The 12762-nt window shown below is 48.8% G+C and overlaps 1 protein-coding gene across 2 annotated transcripts in view; it reads right to left on the bottom strand.

The window, feature by feature from the left end:
* MED11 (mediator complex subunit 11) overlaps positions 1-2538 on the bottom strand; it is a 213460-nt gene extending 210922 nt beyond the window's left edge. The window contains exon 1 of one of the 2 annotated variants that reach the window (XM_069646600.1): positions 2363-2538. The gene's annotated coding sequence lies outside the window, so the exon portion shown is untranslated. The remainder of the gene's footprint in view (positions 1-2362) is intronic. The other variant, XM_069646594.1, reaches the window with a different exon arrangement.
* Between the last annotated feature and the right edge of the window lie 10224 nt (positions 2539-12762).

The following is a 12762-nucleotide window of genomic DNA, read 5'->3' as shown; positions in this document are numbered from 1 at the left end:
TCTGGTGTCGAAGGGACAAAGCAGTGGTGGGCTTGCCACTGGATGAGGTGTTGTGGCGATTTAATGGGGGCAGACCTGCAAACATGTACAGTAGCAAGATAGGGGCCCTGGTAGGGGACTCATGGGATGGGCTGGAGTGAAGGGTGAACTGACCACCTTCCCCTCCCCGCTGACGTTACGGTTTAGGAATACCCAGTTCACGCCGGGTATGGAAAGGAGTGTCTTGAATGGGTAGGAGGGGGCAGGGTGCTGCAAACTAAGCAACATGTTCTCAGGTCGGGACCTTAAATCCTTTGCACAGTGCAAGCAGGATTTTGGGCTAGATGAGGGGGAGAGGTATCTACTCTCAACTGAAGCACTGGTTTACGAACCCAATGGTCAGGTCAGGGGCTTCATAAAGAAGGGCAGGTATTTGGTAGGAGCATTATAGCAGGCGGACCAAGGAGCCAGCCGTGGCACTAGATCGAGCAGTGGGAAACTGCATTGGGGTAGCCACTGGAGGAGGAAATTTGGACTCAGTTATGGGCAGATATCCCCCAAACTCACGCGGGCCATCCTGATTCAGGAGATGTGGTTTATGATAATGGTCCCATGGCATCTCACCCCAGAAAACTACATACATTCTACTCAACTGCGTCACCGCTCTGCTGGAGAGGATGTGGGGAACTGGGATAGTGGAAGCATATCTGGTGGGAATGCCCAGTCATACAGCCTTATTGCGACATGGTCCGTACAGCAATTAGTATTTTTGGGAGTCAGATGCCGGACAGCATAGGGATGGATGGCCAATATGGGAATTGGCAGGGTTGTGGGAAATCTACCCTTGAATGCTCAAAGAAAGACATACATCATCCTGATAGTGGCGGCAACACTTGGGGTGGCACACAAGTGGAAACAAAAAGCTGCCCCCACAGAACACAAATGGGTTAGTAAAATCTGGAACTTTGTGGCACTGGAGTGGGTGACCTATTCGATTCAATGGAATCACCAAAGGTTTTTCTCGGACTGAGAGATTGTCCTGTAGCGGGACTCACAGTCCTCATGGTGCCCGACGAAAAGGAGATTGCTGGGGCTGGCGAGGACTAGCTTCACAGAAAATTGGGAGGCGATATGGCTGAAGTTTCTAGGGGAGGCGAGGACTATGGCGGTGGTTTCTCAAACTATGCAAGGGCCCGTACATCGACTGGTGAGAGAGCTGGCCACTCACAGAAACCTGGGACCAGGAACCATCTACAGAGATTATGGATTCGGTGAGGGGGAACAGGACTGGGTGCGTTGTTGGTTAGATGTGTTGGGATTGAGTGTGGAGAGTTACATGTGTTCTTACATTTTGAAAATGGCAATGAAAAAAAAAAGTGTATTGTTACGGTGCTGTTCTCACCAGCCAAAATCATCCCCTGGGCCAGCACAAACATACGACAACACACAATATTTGACTCAACTTTCACTCGCATATTCACACACAGCATTCACTCGCCCATTGCATGAGAGGATCAGAAGTGACCTTCCCATACATTTTATATTCCCCAGCACCTATTTCAAATAGGCACATGGAAATGCTTTTTCTGTATCAAACGCCATTAGCTCCAGGGCAGGTACTGTGTCTGTAATGATCATCCCCAGGGCAGGTATTGTCAGATGTAGCTGATGATCAGGTACAAGTCATTAGCTCCGGAGCAGGTACTGTGTCTGCACTCATTCCCTCCAGCCAGACGATGTGAGGAGCCTTTGGTGCTAGAGAAGGTAATGTCTGCTGCTATTCATCCGGGTGTTTCTGTGTCTGCAGCCATTAGACCTAGAACAGGCACTGTACCTGCAGTTATTCTCCACAGAAGGGTCCTTAGACCCAAAGAAAGTACCGGGTCTGCAGCCTTTATCCCTGGGGAATCGTTACTTTCAGAGTAGGCACTGGAACTGGCGTCAGTAGCAAGTCTGCAATCATTAGCTGGTGCAGGTATTATTATATATGTAGTCACTTACACCAGACCACGGTCTGTGTAGTAGCTGCTCAGCAGTTACTGCGTCTGCGAGCATTCCAGAGCCTGAACTGTACCGTAAATGAGCTTCAGAGCAGCAACTCTGTGTCTGAAATACCAACAACAACCGGCTGCCCCGTGCAATTTAGAAACCAATTGTTTAGAAATGTACGTAAATAAAAATATGAATTTCAACATGTGATGGGGTCATTACAACGAATTAAACGGCAGCCTCTTACACGTGCATTTCCAGAGGTTGCAAAAGGACTCCTCGGGCTCTGCCTCTTACCAATATAACAACAAAGGGGTGAGATCGATCTAAGTTAACGAATGCTAAAAGAAGTGCATATAAAACGTATTACAAAAGCTGAATCGCAGTCACTCACCTGATGCTGCCCGGAAACTGAAAAGGAGCGTTTGGTAAAGCTAGTGTCTAGTTCCCATCCGAGAAACAGACCGTAGCAACGCCCCGCCTACTCTTTCTCACGTGACTTTGGGCACGTACCCTATCATTCACTTAGCGTCCGACGTCATCATTGTGATTTTCGTGAGCAATTTTAGAGAGTGGGATGGTGGGGTTCGGATGTTATAGTGCAACAAGCGGCATCTGCCTGCTTTTGGCTGGAAGGCGCAGGCAGTAATAGCAGCAGGAATATGTGTGTTCTTGGCTTGGCTGGCACTGGCAGAGATCACAAATTGCGTTTTCTTCGGGATGCCGTGAAAGTTCCCGCAAGGCACCAGATTAAGCCGGAGGGAGCGGGAAATTACATTTACTTTAAAAGGCATGTCATCTGTTCAACGTGAAAAGTATGGAGGGCTAAGAAAAGGAACACTGCGGGGACAGTGGATGGGGATGTTTAACTGATCAAAGGGAGCTAATGGGGGATTTGAATTAGGGTGGCCAACTCTTTGATAATATTTTGCGGGACACTTGCCGCCAAGGTGGTGATGACTTCATAACGTCATTCACGTTTGGCCCGCCCCTTTTTTAATTTGCCTTTTTTTAATGGCTCCTTTAGAGTCTGCAGGTTGAGCTGTAACGCTCTGACACCAAGCTTAATTGAAATGCAAATGGTTTGGCCTTGGGAGGTGATGGTCACGTTTTTTAACTGCAAACAACCATCACGACCCAGGAACAAACTATTAGCATTTGAATAAAGCCAGGTGTCGAGCGTTACAGCTCGACCTGCAGGCTCTAAAGGAGCCGGGGCTGCAGAGCCGCCAGGGAAAGAAAGCAGCAGGTGGCAGCACTGTGCTGTTTAAATGCCCACTTCAATTCGCAGAGTGGCTGTTATGATTGCAGGTTGTCCTGACGAAAGTCGGGACAACCTGCGCCCCACACAGCCACTCTGCAAACGGCAGGACAGAATCCCTAATTGCGGGACAATCCCGTGAAAAGTGGGACAGTTGGCCACCCTAATTTGAATGTTTGATGAGTGTTTGGGATCGGTGGTTTTAGAGGGGGTCGGCTGGGGCTGTCTGCGTTTGTTTCGGGAGATGCACATGGGCTTGGTGTGGGTCTTCAAGGGAGATGGGGCATTATGGTATTGGTCTAGATGGAGGGATGGGTCATCTTGGTGGGGTCTGAATGTTGGAATGGGAGTACACTGGTGTGAGTCTGGAGGGACAGGGCCCCTGGGTGTGGGTTTGGAGGGAGGGATGGGGCATATTGTGGATTTAATATGGGTTTGATGCGAGGGACGGGACATATTGGTGTGGGTCTGGGGGGGAGGGATGGGTCACATTGATATTGGTGTGTGTCTGGATGGCGAATGGGTCATCTAGGTGTGAGCCTGGAGGGTAGGATGGTGGCAGCCTTATGGTGTCTGCAATGGAATGATGGGAGCACATTGATGTCAATCTGGAACAGGTAAGGAGCATCTCTTGGTCTGGAGGGTGGCAAGGGTCAAATAGGTGGTGGTTTAGAGGATGGGAGGGGGCATCCTAGTGTGGGTGGGATGGGGACATCTGTGTGCACCCAGAGGGTGGGATGAGGCATCTTGGCGTGGGTCTGGAGGGAGGGGATGTGGGCACATTGGTGTTGGTTTGATGGGAGGGATGGGGCACACTTGTCTGGGGAAGGGGTAGGGCATCTAGGTGTGGGGCTGGATGGGGGGATCGTGCTGTGTTGAGGGAGGTATGATGGCATCTTGGTGGGGTCTGCAACAGGGTGAGGGGGGCACAATGGATTTCGGTTAGGAACAGGTATTCAGACCATCTGTTGGTCTGGGGTTGCATGGACATCTAGGTGTGGATGGGGCATCTTGGTGTGGGTGGGATGGGGATCTCTGCACCTGGAGGGTGGCATGGGGCACATTGGTGTGGGTTTGATGGGAAGGACGAGCACATTGGTCTAAGGGAAGGATGGGGCACATTGGTGTCGGTCTGCAACAGGTATGGGGCATCTGTTGGTCTGGGGGGCATGGGTCATCTAGATGTAGGATGGGATGGGGACACCTGTGTACATCTGGAGGGTGGGATGGAGCATCTTGGTGTGGGTCTGGAGGGAGTGGATGGGGCACATTGGTGCAGGTTTTATGGGAGGGACAGGGCGCATTGGTCTGGGGAGGGAGGGATAGGTGCATATTGGTGTGGGTCTGGAGGGAGTTATAGGGGCACAGTGTGGGTCTGGAGGGTGGGGCATAGTGGAGGGAGGGGCATAGTGTTGGTATGGATGGATCATCTAGGTGTGGATCTGGAGGGCAGAGTGGGGGCATCTTGCTGTGTGGAGGGAGTAATTGTGGCATCTTTGGGGGTGGAGGAGCTGCAATGGATGGGGCACATTGGTGTGGTCTGGAACAGATATGGGTCATCTGGGTGTTGGTTGGGAAGGATGGGGCATCTTGGTGTGGGTGGTACCCAGGGCTTATTTGTCTGATACAGGGTTACTCTGGATTCTCTTTCTCACATTGTTAACGGTACATTTTATCACTTTATAGTCCCCATCTCTTCAGTTTCAGTGGGATGAGTTTTTTTCTGATGTATAACGATTCCCTATTGACCTCCCGGTACTCTTCTGCTCCCTGTTACCTCTGGATTGGTAGGGGAACGTCCTCTGGATGAGCGCTCGCTCAGGTTCTTCTCCTTGTCTGCGGTTTGCTCCCTCTTTAACCCTGCAGGCTCTCAGTCTTCAACCTGGTTTAGCTGCGGGCCACTGGAAACTTCACAGTTTCTCCAATGTGGTGGTCGGTGTCATAAAACGGGCACACTGCCCACCACAAAACAGTGGTGGGCCCGCAACCACCTGGATTTGGCTGCCCATCTCCTCAGTTCTGCCATGCATGTACACACTGGGCCTCCAGCGTTTCAGTCTCGCGTTGGGAATACTTCTGAAAGCCACTGGTGTCAGTCTCTGATGGTGTTAGTTCCTGGGTTTCCCAAATGCCCTCCTCCTCCTCCACCTCACCTGTTAGTGTCGTCTTGACTCGCAGGACTTTGATCTTCGTGCTCTGTAGTCTTTTTCTTTTTTAATTTGAGGTTTACTCCTCTCTCGAATGGAAGCCAGAGCGAAGGCTATAGCAGAGAGCCTTATCAATGACCCCCCCTCCCCCGAGAAGGGAAAATTTGGGGTAAAAAGCCAGGAGTGCTTGCAAAAAACCCAAGGATGTGCCAGTGACTTCCTTCTGGAAAGTAGGCTCTGTGATGCAAGAATAACAAGTCTCCCGAATGGCAGGTCTTCCAAGGAGTGGAAACAGTGGTCCAGAAAATAAACGCACCAACTAACAGCGAGATCAAAACAAAGGAAGCAGTGACAGAACAGAGAGAAGAAGGAAGGGAACTGAAGGACGGAGGAGGATAAGGTAAGTGAGGAAAGAGAAAAAAGAAAGCAAGAAGGGACGTGCCGGGGCGGCGAACACAAGAAACAAAGCTGAGTGGGGCGTAAAGCACAAGCAATCCGCTCCGGAAGAGGAGGTAAGCAGAGCGGAAAGTGCCACAGAGAAAGGCAAGAGGCACGAGAAATAATGCTGAAAGGTTTGTAGTAAGAAAGTGAGAGAGCTTACAGCAACGGTAAACTAAGCGTCAGGGAAACTGACGAAGCGGTTGCAACGTGACGCGGACCAGAGGGGGCGTGGCTTTAAAGCCATTGTCCGATTGCGTGGAAAAACTAGACCGCTAAGGCGGAAGACGTGATGGAACCTATCGTCTTCCCATGCGGAAATGTGGCCAAATGCGCCAGGACCAAGGCGGCGCATAACACTATGGCCCCCCAACCATGCACCCCCAGGCTTACCAGGGTGGGCACAGTGAAACCTTCTGAGGAGAACCGGAGCCCGAATATATGACAAAGGCTCCCGAGAATCTTCGAACTAGGGTACCCTTTCCAATGCACAAGGTATTCCAATCTGCCTTCTCTGTAGCGGGAATCTCGCAATTTAGAGACCTCATATTCCTCCTCTACAGAATCAGGGGCCGGAACTGACATCGGTCTGGTGGGACGTGACAATTTAGCATCTTTTAACATAGAGGATTGAAATACTGGGTGAACACGATTCAAGCTAGGAGGTAGTCTGAGACGAAAGGCCACAGGGTTAATCTTGGCAGTAATAGGAAATGGCCTTATATACCGTGGGGATAGTTTGAATGGATGCACCCATCATGGCAAGAATTTTGTGGAAAGCCACACCTTGGAGCCCACTTTCCAGTCAGGAACCTCCAGGCGATGCTTGTCTGCATAAGCTTTAACAGTGCGCAAGCTGTCAGCGAGACTGAGTTTGGCAGTCTTATGTGCTTCCTGTATCCGAGATAGGCTGTCTTCTACTGCAGGCAGAGATGTATGTAGTTTAGATACATGTAATATCAAACGGGGGTGTAAACCATATGTGCAATAAAATGGACACATTCCAGTCGCTGAATGTTTGGCGTTATTATACGCAAATTCTGCTGTTAGTAATAAGGACACCCAGTTGTCTTGTTCCATGATGACGTAACAGCGGAGATATTGTTCTAGGGTACCATTCAGCCTCTCCGTTTGACCATTAGTCTGTGGATGGTACCCCAAAGATAAAGCATGTTCGATACCCAAGTTCTGACAGAGGGATTTCCAAAACATAGATGTATTGACTCCCCCTATCCGAGGTTATTTTGTCGGGAAGGCCATGGAGCCTAAATATATCTTTGGCGAATATCTCTGCCATTTCTCTTGCAGTGGGTAAACCCGGAAGTGGTGAAAAATGAGCCATTTTGGAAAGGAGATCTACTGTTACCATGATACAAGTACACCCTTCCGAAAGGGGCAAGTCCACTATAAAATCTGTGTAGATATGACTCCAAGGATGGTCTGGGATTCGTTCTGTTCCAAAAGGCCCACTGGTTTTGAGGTGCTGTATTTCCTTTGGTGACATGTATTGCAGGTTCTCACATAGCGTTGAAAGTCGGCTGATAGGCCTCACCAGTAGAAAACCCGCTGCACTAAGTCTAATGTAGCCTTTTGACCTCTATGACCAGCTGTTTTGTGATCATGACACCAGAACAAAGCTTTGTTGCGGAGGGCTGCAGAGGGAAGGAACAAGCGTGCTTTATGGAACAACAAGCCGATTTTTTCAGTGAATTCTTCCTTATCGGATTGGATATTAAGAGTGATTACATTATCCCTGACCTTTTGCAAAAAAGAGGTGACGTTCTTGATTATTATGTTTCTGTGAAACATTCTTTCCTGAGCGATGGACCTTGGCTTCGTTTCACCTGTCTTTCTAGAATGAGCATCAGCAATTGTATTTTGGCTTCCTGGAATATACATGATATGGAAATCGTACTGGGCACAGAAATGTGCCCAGCGGGCTTGACGTGAGTTTATGCACTCCATATTCTGGAAGACTTGTAGGTTTTTATGGTCCATTCTTATAGTAAAAGGATGCATCCCTCCCTGTAGTAAATGTCTCCATTCACTACAAGCCATCTTCATGGCAAAGAGTTCTTGTTCAATACCCAAGTAATTCCTTTGGCTATCGGTAAGCGTCTTAGATAGATAAGCAACAGGATGTTCTTTGGCATTGTGCTCCTGTAAGAGAACGGCTCAGATAGTGGCAGCAGAAGCATCTGTCTCCAGAATTAAAGGATTTTTTTGATCTGGATGTTGCAGGATGGGTGCGCTACAAAAGAGACATTTTAGTGATTGAAAACTCTCTTCTGCTTCGAGGGTCCATTGAAACGGACCAGAGGATTATTTTACTAATCAGGTAATAGGCAGTACAGTTTCTGAAAACCCGGCAATAAACCGCCTATAAAAATTGGCTAAGCCCAGAAATCTTTGCACCTCTTTAACAGAGGTTGGGGCTGGCCAACGTACAATAGCTGCGGTGGTCTTTTCGTCCATCTGTATCCCTTGTGGAGACAAAATATATCCCAGATAAGGGACGGAAGAGGCACCAAATACACACTTTTCTTTTTTGGCAAGAAGTCGGTTCTGTTTAAGACATTCCAATACTTGAGAGAGATGTTCCAGATGTTCTTATCAAGTACGTGAAAATACTAATATATCATAAAGATATATCACCACAGATGTGAAAAAAAGATCAGAGAAAAGGCGGTCCATAAAACGTTGAAATACGGCTGGTGCATTCACTAATCCAAACGACATCACATGGTATTCATAAAGGCCAAAAGGGGTCCGGAATGCCGTCTTCCACTTATCCCCAATCGTACTCTTGAGTAAATGATAGGCACTGCGTAAGTCCAGTTTGGAAAACACAGTGGCACCTTGAACTGCTTCTAGAATATCTGGGATGAGAGGCATGGGATATCGATCCCTAACAGTGACCTTATTAAGAGCATGAAAATCAATACAGGGTGGAAGATCTGTAGAGTCTCTTTTTGGGATGAAAAACAAAGGAGCTCCAGCTTGTGATTTGGAAGGTCTTATTAACCAATTCTTTAGGTTGTCATCGAGATACTTCTTTAGTACCTCTTTTTCTTTATGAGATAAAGCAAACATTCTCCCAAACGGTACCAATGTATCGGGTATCAAATCAAAAGTCCTGCAATGGAATGGACTCCTATGGTGGCTTTATGTATGCTAGGCAACATAGTGGATTCTTGGTAATAGACTGTCTGAAGGCAATGCTTTTGACAATAAGATTCAAACCCTAATTTGTTGGTGGACCAGTCGATGTGTGGGTTGTGTTGTCGCAACCATGTGATTCCCAGAATAACGGGAAAATGGGCTGCGCGAATGATGTCAAACCGGATCTGTTCGGTATGTTGTTTGATGGAGATTTGGAGTAGCTCTGTGGTGTGTGTTATGGGGTCTGAACTCAAAGGTTTTCCATCAAATCCTTCCACCTTCTGGTCTTCCACTCGATCCACTCGCCGTAGGCCCATCTTATCTACCCATAGAGTGTTGATGAAGTTTCCTGCGGCCCGCAGTCCAATAAGGCTAAGGTTTCCACTGGCCGGTCCTCCATGATTACCTTGGTGGCTAACACCATAAGTCGTGAATCTTCTGCGCTCTTATCCGAGCCAATGGACATGGACACATAGGGACTGGTACCATCCCCTCGTTTCCCGCCCCTTCCAGGACCGAGGGTTGTCATTTTCCGACTGTCTGTCAGGTAATTCAGGGCAGTTCCGAATTCGGTGTTGATCAGACCCACAATAGGCACAGAGGCCTTGTTCTCTCCTTCTCCTTCGTTCATCCGGAGTAAGCGATCGGCGTACAGTACCTATTTGCATAGATTTGTCGGTCCGTTTAGATACAGGCATAGGAGGAGGTGGTGATAGGGTCCTAGGTAGGTTTGGACGGGTTCTACGTCTTCTCTCCTGCATCCGGAATTCAATTTGGATAGAAGTCATCAAATCCACCAGAGTTGTTGGGCGAGGAGCTTGAGCAAGTTCGTCCTTAGCCTCTTAAATGCCACCGATGAGCCGGCTCGTCGGTAAAAACCGCTCCAGGTTGCCACCGACGAGCCGGCTCGTCGGTGGCACTTAAGGGGTTAATGACGGGGGAAATGTTGGGCGGGTTTTGCGGTGGGTTCCGCGATTTCAAAAAAAAACCCGTTGCACTTGGGGGGGGAGGACAACAATGGCACTTAAAGGGTTAAGCTCTTCTCGCAGCCCACATCTCAATAATACAAATTGGGTCTGTTCCGACCCCCCTGTCTCAGTGGCCAGTCTTTGTAAAGAAGAGATTGTCCCTGACGTACATCGAACAGGTCTTCACATGCCGCTTGGGTGATTTCAGGTCTTTCAAATGTGCGTTTCAATAACTACAAATGCCCCAAAATCTTGAAGAACTGGATCTTCTTCTGTCACTATTGGAGTAACCCAAGCTAGGGCGCTCCCAGACATATTTGAGATTAGGAAACCCATTTTGGCGTGATCCGTGGAATAAGTGCGTTTCCGGAAAGTGAAATACACTCTGCATGCATATAGAAACTCCTTAAGCTTCATTGGGGCTCCTTCAAACTTCCCAGAGGACAGCGTCATAGGAGGCAGATCAGTGTTTGGAGGTTCTCTAGCTGGCACCGTTTGCTTTAGGAGGTTGTTTTCAGCCTTAATATTCTGCATCTCTACCGAAAGATTCTGGACTGCTACAAAAAGTTCTTGCAGTTGTTCTGCGCTTGCCATATTTACCGACTGGGGATTTGGGCATTGCAAACTGTCAGTCTCTGATGGTGTTAGTTCCTGGGTTTCCCAAATGCCCTCCTCCTCCTCCTCCTCCTCCTCCTCCTCCTCCTCACCTGTTAGAGTGTCATCTTGACTCGCAGGACTTAAAGATCTTCTGGCTCTGTAGTCTTTTTCTTTTTTAATTCGAGGTTTACTTCTCTCTCGAATGGAAGCCAGAGCGAAGGCTCTAGCAGAGAGCCTTCTCAATGACCCCTCCCGAGAAGGGGAAATTGGGGGAAAAAGCCAGGAGTGGCTGCAAAAAACCCCAAGGATGTGCCGGTGACTCTCTTCTGGAAAGTAGGCTCCGTGATGCAAGAATAACAAGTCTCCCGAATGGCAGGTCTTCCAAGGAGTGGAAACTGTGGTCCAGAAAATAAACACACCAATCAAAACAAAGGAAGGAGTGACAGAACAGAGAGAAGAAGGAAGGGAACTGAAGGACGGAGGAGGATAAGGTAAGTGAGGAAAAACAAAAAAGAAAGCAAGAAGGGATGTGCCGTGGCGGCGAACAAAAGAAACAAAGCTGAGCGGGGTGAAAAACACAAGCAATCTGCTCCGGAAGAGGAAGGTAAGCTGAGTGGAAAGTGCCGCAGAGAAAGGCAAGAGGCACAAGAAATAATGCTGAAAGGTTCGTAGTAAGAAAGAGAGAGTGTACAGCACTGCTAAGCGTCAGGAAAACTGATGAAGCGGACCAGAGTGGGGGCGTGGCTATAAAGCCCTTGTCTGATCGCGTGGAAAAACTAGACCGCTAAGGCGGAAGACGTGATGGAACCCATCGTCTTCCCATGTGGAAATGTGGCCAAATGCACCAGGACCCAAGGCAGCGCATAACAGTTGGATCCTTGGCTCCACCTCTCAGCTGTGATGCTGTCTGGGGGCTTCCCTGCTTACTGTGTTTTGCTCGTCGTCGGCATGTTCACCTTAACGAGACAGATCCTCTTTCTTGCTCGTAATGCCATTTTATGGGGTAGGCTTTTACCAAGTCTTTGAATTAATGCTCTTTATATCTGACCATCCCATATATGCCATTAAGGGGAATGGCCTAGGGAGTTCCTCACAGGAACGGGAGTCCTTGTCCCCAATGGGGGAGTCTCTTCCGGTGGGGTCCCAACGACTCCTAGGGATATTCTTGCAGAGCGGGCTCACCTCACTAGCCTCACATGGGAAGGGGAGTCCCCCTGTGGGGAGGAGGCATGAATTCTCTGGATTTGTCACATCTCGCACACAAACACTCCACAGACCCCTCTCTCCAACATCCTCCATACTCTTTCGCCTTTTCTCACCCAATTTACCCACACTAAACCATTCACACACCACCGTAAATACCCCGCCCTTTCCCATGACTGGTTACTTCCCCTGGCAAATCACCTACCTTGCTCCAGGGGGTTTTTTTAGGGGAAAGACTTGTTAAGGGCCAATGAGGGCTTGTAAGCCGCGCCCCCCTTTCTCGGGGCAATCTTGCAGCATTTAAACCTGGACTATGTACTAGTCCTTGGGACCCCACCCCCCGGCCAAATATCCCTGCTGGCATAGTGGGTCATCATTGCCTGTAGGGAGGCTTTCATTTATAATTTATATAGATTCCCTGGTGGGCTATTGGAGGGTTCCATGAGGCCGTTGTAAAGGTCTTTACTTGTAAACCCCTGTTGTTTTAGTGGGATCTATTACACCTTTTGATCCATAAAAATGATCCCTGGTGGGTTAGTGGTTTGCTTTAGCCGCTTAGGCTCCAGCTAACACTGTTGGCTGGAACCGCACTTTCCTGTCAGTCCGGTGCGGTTGCGCTCACTACAGCTAAGCACAACCCTTCGCCAGATACATCGCGTCACACAATGCCTAAATCTGTTTCCGGGATCCTTCGCAGTCTCTACCAAGGTCTTCTCTGGCAGGGAAGATGTCGCAGCACTCCTGGGGTCGTCCTGAGCCCGGCAGTGCTCTTCAGTGGTATCAGAACTCTGGCTCCTCGTTGTGGCGGGGATGCCACCATCTGTTCAGGTAAGCCGGGGCAGGCAGGGTACCTGCCCACACCCAGATACCATGAATGTTTTGAAGAATAGCAGTTATTGTGTTTAGTAGACAATGCACAATTTTGACTGTCAGTCACTTTCATTTGTTTATTTCATTTGTATTTATATAGTGCTACGAACCCTCAGGCATCTGAGCGCTGCTTACCCACGGTGTGTGG

This window comes from Ambystoma mexicanum, chromosome 1p (genome assembly GCF_040938575.1).
Source record: "Ambystoma mexicanum isolate Mex_15411 chromosome 1p, UKY_AmexF1_1, whole genome shotgun sequence".
NCBI lineage: Eukaryota > Metazoa > Chordata > Amphibia > Caudata > Ambystomatidae > Ambystoma > Ambystoma mexicanum.
This window is presented reverse-complemented; position numbering and strand designations above follow the sequence as displayed.